Source organism: Canis aureus, unplaced genomic scaffold (assembly GCF_053574225.1).
Source record: "Canis aureus isolate CA01 unplaced genomic scaffold, VMU_Caureus_v.1.0 ptg000239l_RagTag, whole genome shotgun sequence".
Classification (NCBI taxonomy): Eukaryota; Metazoa; Chordata; class Mammalia; order Carnivora; family Canidae; genus Canis; species Canis aureus.
In genome coordinates, this window is record NW_027554501.1 from 240,768 (window position 1) to 251,150 (window position 10,383).

The 10,383-nt window shown below is 38.3% G+C and overlaps 1 long non-coding RNA gene across 1 annotated transcript; it reads right to left on the reverse strand.

Annotated features, from left to right (window-relative positions):
- Nucleotides 1–639: 639 nt before the first annotated feature.
- Nucleotides 640–9,765, reverse strand: LOC144309893 (uncharacterized). The gene is made up of 2 exons (XR_013375766.1): nucleotides 9,521–9,765; nucleotides 640–1,008 (listed from the first exon to the last, which is right to left on the reverse strand). It is a non-coding gene; the product is annotated as an uncharacterized LOC144309893 (long non-coding RNA).
- Between the last annotated feature and the right edge of the window lie 618 nt (nucleotides 9,766–10,383).

A 10,383-nucleotide genomic window follows, 5' to 3' on the forward strand; every position in this document is an offset into this window, starting at 1 on the left:
AGAGATTTAATAAGAAAACCATTATGTAAGAACAAAATATTTTAACTCTGGGCAAAGTCCATCAGCTCAGATTAATGGATTAAGTGTGCAGAATCTATCATCGTCAAGGACAAAATGATGCTACTTTGTGCCAAACTATCACAACATGCCAAGACCAAGAGGACTGGAGCCACATGAAAGAAGAGCTGCAAACTTGAAGTGTCTAATGGATGTCGTTACTTCATTTTCGCAAGGGGAATATTGGAGATGTTACCCAAAATGTTTCATCCATGAAAGCTACGTTTCCAGCCAAAGTCTCAGAAAATGACTTCCTAACTATGCATGAATAACTCCCTGTGTGTTGCAAGGAGCATTAATTGTTTATAAAAGCACTCCATTTACATTCCAGTTGGGCTACTAGTTTTGAAAACTGGATGGACTTACCAATTCTTAGCTAACCCTTAATTCTGGCCCAAAGTTGACATTGATATTCATCCTCTAAGTTCTTCAGTAGCACAAGAACTCTTTTTCCCGAGATCAATGATATAGCTGCCACACTGCAGTTCTAGAAGGTTGACTTGTCAAATGAATGTGTAGCTGCATAGTGTTAGGTTGTGAAGTATTAATAGGTCTATCTTCAATAAAAAGAAATGGAAAAATATGCATTTGTAATGATCTAGAAACTGGCTGGAGAGTCTGGCTCCATCCATGTATTTTCTTTTTCTTTTTTTTTTTCCATCTATGTATTTTCAAGCTCTTCAGTATCTCTGAGAAACCATCAAAAAGTATTTTTCCTTTGATATATGAACTGTAGTGTATCTTTGAATTGGCTCACATTTTTGCCATGCTTTTCAAATTCCTCAAATTACCATCTCCAGAAATGGCACTAGAGACTAGGAGACCTTGCTGTTAAACCTGTCTGACTGCATTAACAGCAGAAATGACACAATAAAAGAGATGACGTTCACAAACTTCTTGGATCTTTCCGAGGAGTAGCAAATGACAGCTTCTCTACTCACAGTTCATCTGCTGTATTTATTAATAGAAAAGAAACATATTTTAGACACAAGATGAACAGGATTACTAGTCCTTCTACTTTTCAAATACATTTCAACGTTAATACATTTAAAATGTTAAAACTGTACTTGGCATGTCAGTGTTCTATGTTCACACATTTCTACATTTAAAGGTTCTGCGATTTTCTGCTTTTCATTTCAGAAACAGTCATTTAAAGTCTAAAGTGGAGTAGGGATGGGCTTTGAAATGAAGATTGGGAAGATTTTTGCTGATGGTATTGAAGGGCATGAGAATTTTAAGAAGGAACTAGGCATAAAAGGAAGATAAAATCCTTCTGGTGCCTTGGCTGTGGCTAGAGGTTCAAGAGCACTAGTCTAAAGGTCTTCTGATGTCCCATTTCGATGAAATCCCACCACCACCACGACCACCCCTCCACCTCTGCCATTTAAATCTTGCCAGAGGTATCCACTCTAAATTTCATCCAGAAATCTACATCCCAACACATTTATTAAATTCCAAAAACATACAGATCCTAATCCACTATTATCACCTAAATTTAGAATACAAGAGATTTATAGGGAAAAAATGGGAAAAATTGCTGCATGGTAATAAGTTGATCTGTTTGAAGGGAAAACAAAAACATTTTATAGATCAAAAAACCATCTTTTTGTATCATAATTTTTTGAAGCACAAGATATGTCCTGGGACCATAGGAAAACAGCCGACTCACCAGGCATGCAGCCTTGGGCAAGCTATGCACACTGCGTCTAAGTGTCTTTCCCTACAGAATGGGGACAGCAGTAACCCTACTTCCCTGGGTGGCTGTGAGGGTTAAATGAGGTAGTGAGTACTGAACTCTTGGAACAATTCCTGGTCCATAGTAAAGGCTATGGCATCATGATTCCTGAAGTGAAGAAGCAATGCTGTCACCCTTCACCAGCCACAGGAGCTGCTCCAAGTTCCACGGAGGTGCTAGCCCTATATGTGCTTTCTGCTATCACACCCTAGCCTCTAACCTGTCTTCTTGAATGCTGTAGAGAGGAGAATAATACACACAGGGAACCTCTCCAAAGGGCAGGCTCCTGGATCCCGTCTCTGAGACTGTGACTCCATAGGTCATAGAGATGCCAGAAATGTGCCTTTGAATGAGTTCCCCAGGTGCTCTAATATATGGCTGCCTGGGGAGAAAAACTGCTGCAGAGCATCACAATATGTGCTGCCGAAGTGAGCACTGCTGCAGAGCATTAGAAGTGGTTGTGTTTGGTGCAGGAATTTCTGGGTTTCACTCAAGTGTAGCAGCAAATGTACAATTTCTTCAGTTTTTCTCAAAAATCATTATGGATTCTTAATGTTCCAACAAAGATCAAATAACAGGGCTGTATTTAACAAACTAAGTTCTTGATTCTATCTTCATGTGAATAGAAGATATAACACTATTGTTGGAAAATATTTTTCAGAAATGGGTGCTCCAGCTTCAGAGATAGTTTTCATTGCCTATTTTTACTGAAATATGAATATAATGCCACTAAAAATGCCTTTTTTGGGGGAGAGATAAAACATTTCACTTTACTTGCATTGTTTTTCCCCAGTTATTACAATTTTTAATATACTATGACATATAATTCAGGGATAGTCATTACAAATACAAACTAGAGAAAAAAGAAACCCAAGATTTTTGCTGTAATATATTACAGAATACTTCAGAATAATCAAATCATCCTCTTTCTTCTAATTGGAACAGTGATGGTAACAATATACTGTTATAAGATCTGTGTTTTCTGTTTTGAAAATAAACATGTTGGCCCAACTGTATATTGCTGTGGTGGTGGGACCTTTTATTTTTGTAACCCTTGTATTTTTTTATCTTTCCTTTGGGAAAATAGGGTGACAGATAGTAATCCACATGGGATGATTAAAAACTAATTATTCAACGTAACATAGATTTTTTTCTTTCTAGGGTAGGATAATATGCTTTTAAAAACTAAAGTAAACTTAGTTTCTGCTGCTCTTAGTAGAATGTTTTATTCACGGCTGCCTCAAAAAGAACAGAGCATTGTTTTATTATACATCAACATAGTGATGAGGTTTTACAAACAGTTTTTGGTCGTTTTTAATGTTATTTTTATAACAGCCCTGAGACTAGAGCTATAACTAGTTATAACTATCATATAACTAGAGCTATATGATCTCTAAAGAGGAACAAGGTTAAGGGTACAGAGGGCGCCTGGGTGACTGAGTTGGTTAAGCATCTGCTTTCAGCCCAGATCCTGATCCCAGGGTCCTGGGATCGAGTTCTGTATTAGGCTCCCTGCTCTGTGGGAAGCCTGCTTCTCTCTCTCCTTCTGCCTGCCACTCCCCTTGCTTGTGCTCTCTGTCCAATAAATAAATAAAATCTTAAAAGAAAAAAGGATATAAGGTACAGAACCACTATGCAAAAAGCGGGCTACCACCAAGGCCAAAATCACTGAAATTGAATGCAGTGGAAATGATGTTGAATGTAGCTGTGAAGTAGGATTGAGAGAGTCCTGTCCAGGCCTGTGGGTGGCTTTGCTCTTGAACAAAGGCAAAATGTCAGAGCATCTTCTTGGACCAAAGGACCAAGAACCAAAGTGCAAATGGTGGTCACCTCAAAGCCACCTAATGGTTGATGGGCAGGCTGAGAACAGAGAATGGCCCAGGTGTCTGTGGAAGGGTGAGCTGAGAATGTTCCTTTCCAGAGCATGTAGACCCATCCTGTGCTGAGACCCAACTGCCAATGGCCTACCAAAATTATATATAGTGAATAAAAAGGGTCACTAAAATAATAAAGTTCCATACCACAGCCTTAAGAAATGTAATATTCAGGAAAGGTACTTCTGTGAGCTTCACAAGATATTAAAAATATAGAACTTAATCATGGAAACAAAGAAATGATAAAGAGAAAGCAAGCACCCATATACATCAAAAAACAAAACAAAACACAACACCAGATCTCAATGACCACCAGGGAAGAAGGAGAACAAATATAATATACAGAAAAATTCTTGCAAAGCCATTTCATGAAAATTTAAGTACAAAAGAATGGCACATTTTCATGATTTAAATATATTTAAATGCAAACAGCTGCCATACATATTGTCTTATAAATGTTATGTGCTGTGGTTTGTAAATAAGGCACCTTAAAAATAAAAAGAAAATATTTATTTTATCATTAAATATTATTTAGAGAAAAGAACAATGAAACTAAAACTTTCTCAAGGCTAAAAGTAGTCCTCTGCCATTCCTTATATTTTCTACCTTTTACCATAATTTTGAGACTTTAGAAAGAAATGTAGCATTTTAACAATCAATAACATAAATCAATTTTAAACAAAAGAGAGAAAGGGAGGGAAAGGCAGGGGGCTGTGCAAAAAGAAAAAGAAAGCAAAAGTTACATTTCCAGAACAAACTAGATCCACTTACCCACATTTTTGTTTCTGGTGATGGAATACTCTATATACATTCTCAAAATGATTTAAAAATTAAAATTTCCAATTCTAAATTCTCTTCAGACATCCAGAATTAGATGGTGAATGAGCAACGAGAAACAGTCATTATTGCCTTGAATCAAAATGATATAAAAGAGTCTGGCTTTCCGGTGGTCATCAAGACAGTGTGGTACTGGCACAAAAACAGACACATAGATCAATGGAACAGAATAGAGAATCCAGAAGTGGACCCTCAACTTTATGGTCAACTAATATTCGATAAAGGAGGAAAGACTATCCACTGGAAGAAAGACAGTCTCTTCAATAAATGGTGCCAGGAAAATTGGACATCCACATGCAGAAGAATGAAACTAGACCACTCTCTTGCACCAGACACAAAGATAAACTCAAAATGGGTGAAAGATCTAAATGTGAGACAAGATTCCATAAAAATCCTAGAGGAGAACACAGGCAACACCCCTTTTGAAGTCGGCCACAGTAACTTCTTGCAAGATACACCCACAAAGGCAAAAGAAACAAAAGCAAAAATGAACTATTGGGACTTTATCAAGATAGGAAGCTTCTGCACAGCAAAGGATACAGTCAACAAAACTCAAAGACAACCTACAGAATGGGAGAAGATATTTGCAAATGACGTATCAGATAAAGGGCTAGTTTCCAAGATCTATAAAGAACTTATTAAACTCAACACCAAAGAAACAAACAATCCAATCATGAAATGGGCAAAAGACATGAACAGAAATCTCACAGAGGAAGACATAGACATGGCCAACACGCACATGAGAAAATGCTCCGCATCACTTGCCATCAGGGAAATACAAATCAAAACCGCAATGAGATACCACCTCACACCAGTGAGAATGGGGAAAATTAACAAGGCAGGAAACCACAAAGGTTCGAGAGGATGTGGAGAAAGGGGAACCCTCTTACACTGTTGGTGGGAATGTGAATTGGTGCAGCCACTCTGGAAAACTGTGTGGAGGTTCCTCAAAGAGTTAAAAATAGACCTGCCCTACGACCCAGCAATTGCACTGTTGGGGATTTACCCCAAAGATACAGATGCAATGAAATGCCAGGACACCTGCACCCCGATGTTTCTAGCAGCAATGTCCACAATAGCCAAACTGTGGAAGGAGCCTCGGTGTCCATCGAAAGATGAATGGATAAAGAAGATGTGGTTTATGTATACAATGGAATATTACTCAGCCATTAGAAATGACAAATACCCACCATTTGCTTCAACGTGGATGGAACTGGAGGGTATTATGCTGAGTGAAGTAAGTCAATCAGAGAAGGACAAACATTATATGTTCTCATTCATTTGGGGAATATAAATAATAGTGAAAGGGAATATAAGGGAAGGGAGAAGAAGTGTGTGGGAGATGTCAGAAAGGGAGACAGAACATAAAGACTCCTAACTCTGGGAAATGAACTAGGGGTGGTGGAAGCGGAGGAGGGCGGGGGGTGGGGGTGAATGGGTGACGGGCAATGAGGGGGGCACTTGACGGGATGAGCACTGGGTGTTATTCTGTATGTTGGCAAATTGAACACCAATAAAAAATAAATTTATTATTAAAAAAAGAGTCTGGCTTTCATACATAAGAGTAAACAAACTACATATTTTTGTCATGAAAGTACAAAATAATTGTGTTTTTGGGTGGCTGGGGTGGAGAAGGCTAATGACAGCCAGGAAAACCATACATTCCTTCTAGTATCCCCAAGCTCTTGTAGGTAAGTTAGGTAAGTGGCCTTCTCCCCTTTTTAATAGGATGTGGTAGTTCTAGTCACTTTTCCACACTCAGGCGTTGGAAGCAAGAAGAGGGATTGGTATTCAAGGGAAGACTAGTTTTTTATCAAAAACAAAGAGATGGGTAGGCCTCTGCTCCTAGAAGAGTGCCATAGCACCATTGTTCATGACATTTCCTATTGTTTTGGATGTCTATCTCCTTAGACGCACACCCAGGTAATGCCCAGCATGAATGCACCACTCTTTGTTTTGCATACAGTTTGCACATAGGTGCACAGCCAAGGGAGCTGAAGGCATCTACTGAGCATAGGAGGAGTAACAATCCTTCTCAGGCCACCCAGAAAGGGAGCTGAACACAAGACATTACAAAACACATATGAAGAAGTGAGCCACTGTTTCAGGCCTCAGGGCAGCAGTTAATTACACAGACCTCAGCATAAGATGAGAACAGGAGGTGAGAAGGTGGAGTTGGCAAGTAAGTCTTTTTAGAAAAAGTATTTCTTTTATTTTCCAAACTTGAAGTATCTGGATACATTATCTAGTTGATTTTCAGCCTGCTTTAGGAGGCTTATAAAAACCATTCTATAAAATAATTGTTTATTAGACAACATAACATATTGATTCTTACTCAGACAAGAAGGTGGCCAATAATACTCTCAAAGTGAAATTAGTAAGGAATCTGTATTTGAGTTGACTTATAAGAGTCTGTAGGAGAAGAATAAAGAAACGAAAGATGAGCAGTAATGAAGAGCCCTTGGTAAAAATACATTTAATTATTCATACAACTAATGATTGTAAAAATAAAAATTGGCAGGGCTAGGAAAAGCAGAAAGTGGGCCTAGAAATAGAAAAGAGATTATCTTATACCGAAGAAAAGAGGAAGTAATAGGAGTTGCGTGGGGCAAGTGTTGGAAGCACCTATCAAAAGGTTGCTTTAGAAATGTGAGTCAGAGTTCATGACTAATTGAAGAATTTTTCAAATGGAATTTCAAGCTAATTTTAGAAATATTTGAGGCACAGAGAGAATAACCAATTAGTTGCTCAATTCGCCCAGCTGCTTTTAATGGGATTTGTGCCTTTGTTTTGGTTTATCATGAATTGAGCACACCTGTTCTCTGCTAATAGTACAAACTGTGAAGGATAGACTCACTTAACCACACTTGATTCCCTCAAAAGTAAAGTACACTGGAAAAAGGATAGATTTAGAAGCAGAGAGCTTGGAGTCTGAATCCCAGTTCTGTTGTATATTAGCATGTGGTCTGAGACAAGTTACCTAATCTCTCTAAGCCTCATTTTTTTCATCTGTAAAATAGATACAAAAAAATACTGAACAATGAGGACTATTGTAGAAATTATAAATAAGCACTGTAAGACATAAGGCACCCAGTAATACTTAATACATAGCAGTTATAATTATTCCACAATTGGAAATACTCTGCAGTGGCAGCAACCTTTTGTGAATGTTGAAGATTTATCTTGAAGTGGAGCAGATAAGTAACAGAACAATTTGAAATAGCTTTTGTATTTGAATTATCTAAGCTAGGTCAAGGGCAGCCATGTTATGTCTACGATGCTCAAGTGTAGAGAATTCTCACAGGAGCAAGGTTGCATATTATGAAGGCTTCGGTTTTGCAATGTCTTGGAGACTATCACTTCAGTTGCTTGGTAGCCATAATACTCAACACTTGAGGATGGAATCTTTGGTGAGAGTGAGAATGAGCATACCAAGACAAATTACAGGATTATGTCAGCAACTGGTCTTTTGCTGCTCATTTTGGGGTTGACGCATGTAAGCTATTGGACCAGTGGCTTATATATGTTACCCATGTAATCATATAGGCATGTTGGAGTATTTACTCTTAAATGCTTAGAGAAAGTATTACATGTGAAGACCCTTATTCAAGGTAGACTACAGCACCTAAATTTGAGAAAACAGCTTTGGAAATTCCTAATTCTTATAAGCTACTTCCCTAATATTTATTATTAAGGATTTCCTATGAAGATATAACTAACTAGTATATCTGTCCTTTTCACAAGGAATAAACTAATGACTTACATCATATTTAAAAGGCCTTAACTGTATCACTGCTTCATCTTAACTATACTTGAATCCTTAAATTCTTGATTGACTGGAGCAAGAATATATAGATTATTTCAAATACTCTTGATATTTTACAAAGAGACTGATGATTATTAAAAAGTTCTTCCCACTAATGACCAAATGAACAAAATACTTATTTTTCTTGAAATTTTTTTGCCATCTCTGAATGGTTGACACTTTGATAGAGAATGTACAACTACACTACAGTGAATCTGAAGTTATCCAAGTGAAAACCAAATTATCTTCTTGTACCAAATGTAAAATTATACTTTGTACATATTATTTTATCACCCTAAATCCCCCCTGCCTTTTGGGGGCATAAGTAAGGGCCAGGTTAAGTGAACACAATTCAGGTGATGATAATGTTAACTGAGCATCTTGCAAGTTGTAAGTGTGCAATTTATTTCATTTCCCTTTTGTGTGCACATATCATTTCCTTCATTTATAATATAGAAATTGAGACTCAGAAAAAATGACTGTCAAGTCCAAGGCCAAGTTGTTAGTAAACACTAGGACTAGTACTAGAAGCCACATCTTTTAAGCACAACAGAATTTGCTCTTCTCCAAGTTGTCTTTATTTACTTTTTCATGAGTCCATGGTTCATACAGCAAACATTTACTGAATGCATCTTATATGCCAGGCACTGTGGTAGGCCCTAGAAATACGAATCACCAATGAATCTCATCCCTAAGCAACTCACACTTTGATAAATGAATGACAACAGCTCCTTTTGCCAAGTGCTCTGGGAGCAAGGAGGAGGAGAGAGCAAAGGCAGGGGTAGGAGCTGGTGGTCCTGAAAGGAAAAGATATCCCTGAGCAGCAGATAGAGGCCTTGGGCAGCTGCAGCTGCAAGCAGTCTCCTCTATTCACACTAGCATGCCCAGCCAGTGTTATCATTATCTGAGTACCAAGTCCCAGAAAAGATGGGAAAAGGACAGGCCCGGGGAAAGATGAGCAGGAATTACTCAGGTGAAGAAGATGGGGGAAAAGCATTCCAAGGGAAGGGAATGGCTGCTGTATGAAAGCACGATGTCATGACATTATATGGCTCCTTTGGGAGACTCTATTTGGTGTAGCTGAAACGAATGAGGTGGGCGGCAGGGCAGTAGGGAAGTGAACCAAGAGAGATTAGCAGAGGCCAGGCACTGTGAGGTTTATGGTTTTGGGTGCATCCTGCAAGGTACAGGAAGTGAGTGAAGGGTATTTACCAGTGGTATGATCAGATGTGGATCATAGAAAGCTCCCTCTTGCCGTAGTGGAAAACCAGATTGGAGGAGCCAGGTGGGATCATGGCAGGAACCTAAGGCAGAAGTGAAGAGTCCTGGGATTAAGGACGGAACAGTGAGGATGACAAGCCAAGATTTGAGAGATAGGGGGGCAGACTTGTTGAATGTCTAGATAGGTGTAGAGATGGGAGTCAGGAGTTTGAGATGTCCCTTAAATTTCTGACTGGGATGAATGGATGGACAGTGATGATATCCTCTGAATTTAGGAAGAAAGGGAGAAAAGGAAATGTCCCTTTAGAGGAGGAGGGACATAATGAGTGATTCTGACATGCTGAGTGTATGAGGTGCTTTGAGGACTTACAAGTGTGGATGCTGGGTTGATGCCATCCTTAACATAGAACACTGTGTTTCTGGATGACTTACAGAAATTTTTTGATATTTTCTACTCAAAGCATTTATTTTAACATGGAAATTCATCAGCATATAGGAAAAGCAGCTATACAAATAAATAAGGATGAGTCTTATATGAATCTAACTACAGAATAATATTTTAGCACATAGATCTAAACATTTTCCCATTTGTTAATATTTTTCAACACGTGATTTAAAAAGTCTAAGATACCAAAGTCTTAAAAGATAAATTATTTAAAAATCTTTATTAGTCACACACCCTTAAAACATTTGCATTTGCTCTGAGAGGGAAATATACACCCAAAGGGTGAAGGAGAAAAAAATAGTTTCCTTAAGTGAAGGAATGGGAAGAACAGAAGATCTATCTGGCCACTTGCCAGAGAATATTGAAAAGCTGGACATTTCAAGACAAATCTCCACTAATCCATCTTTTA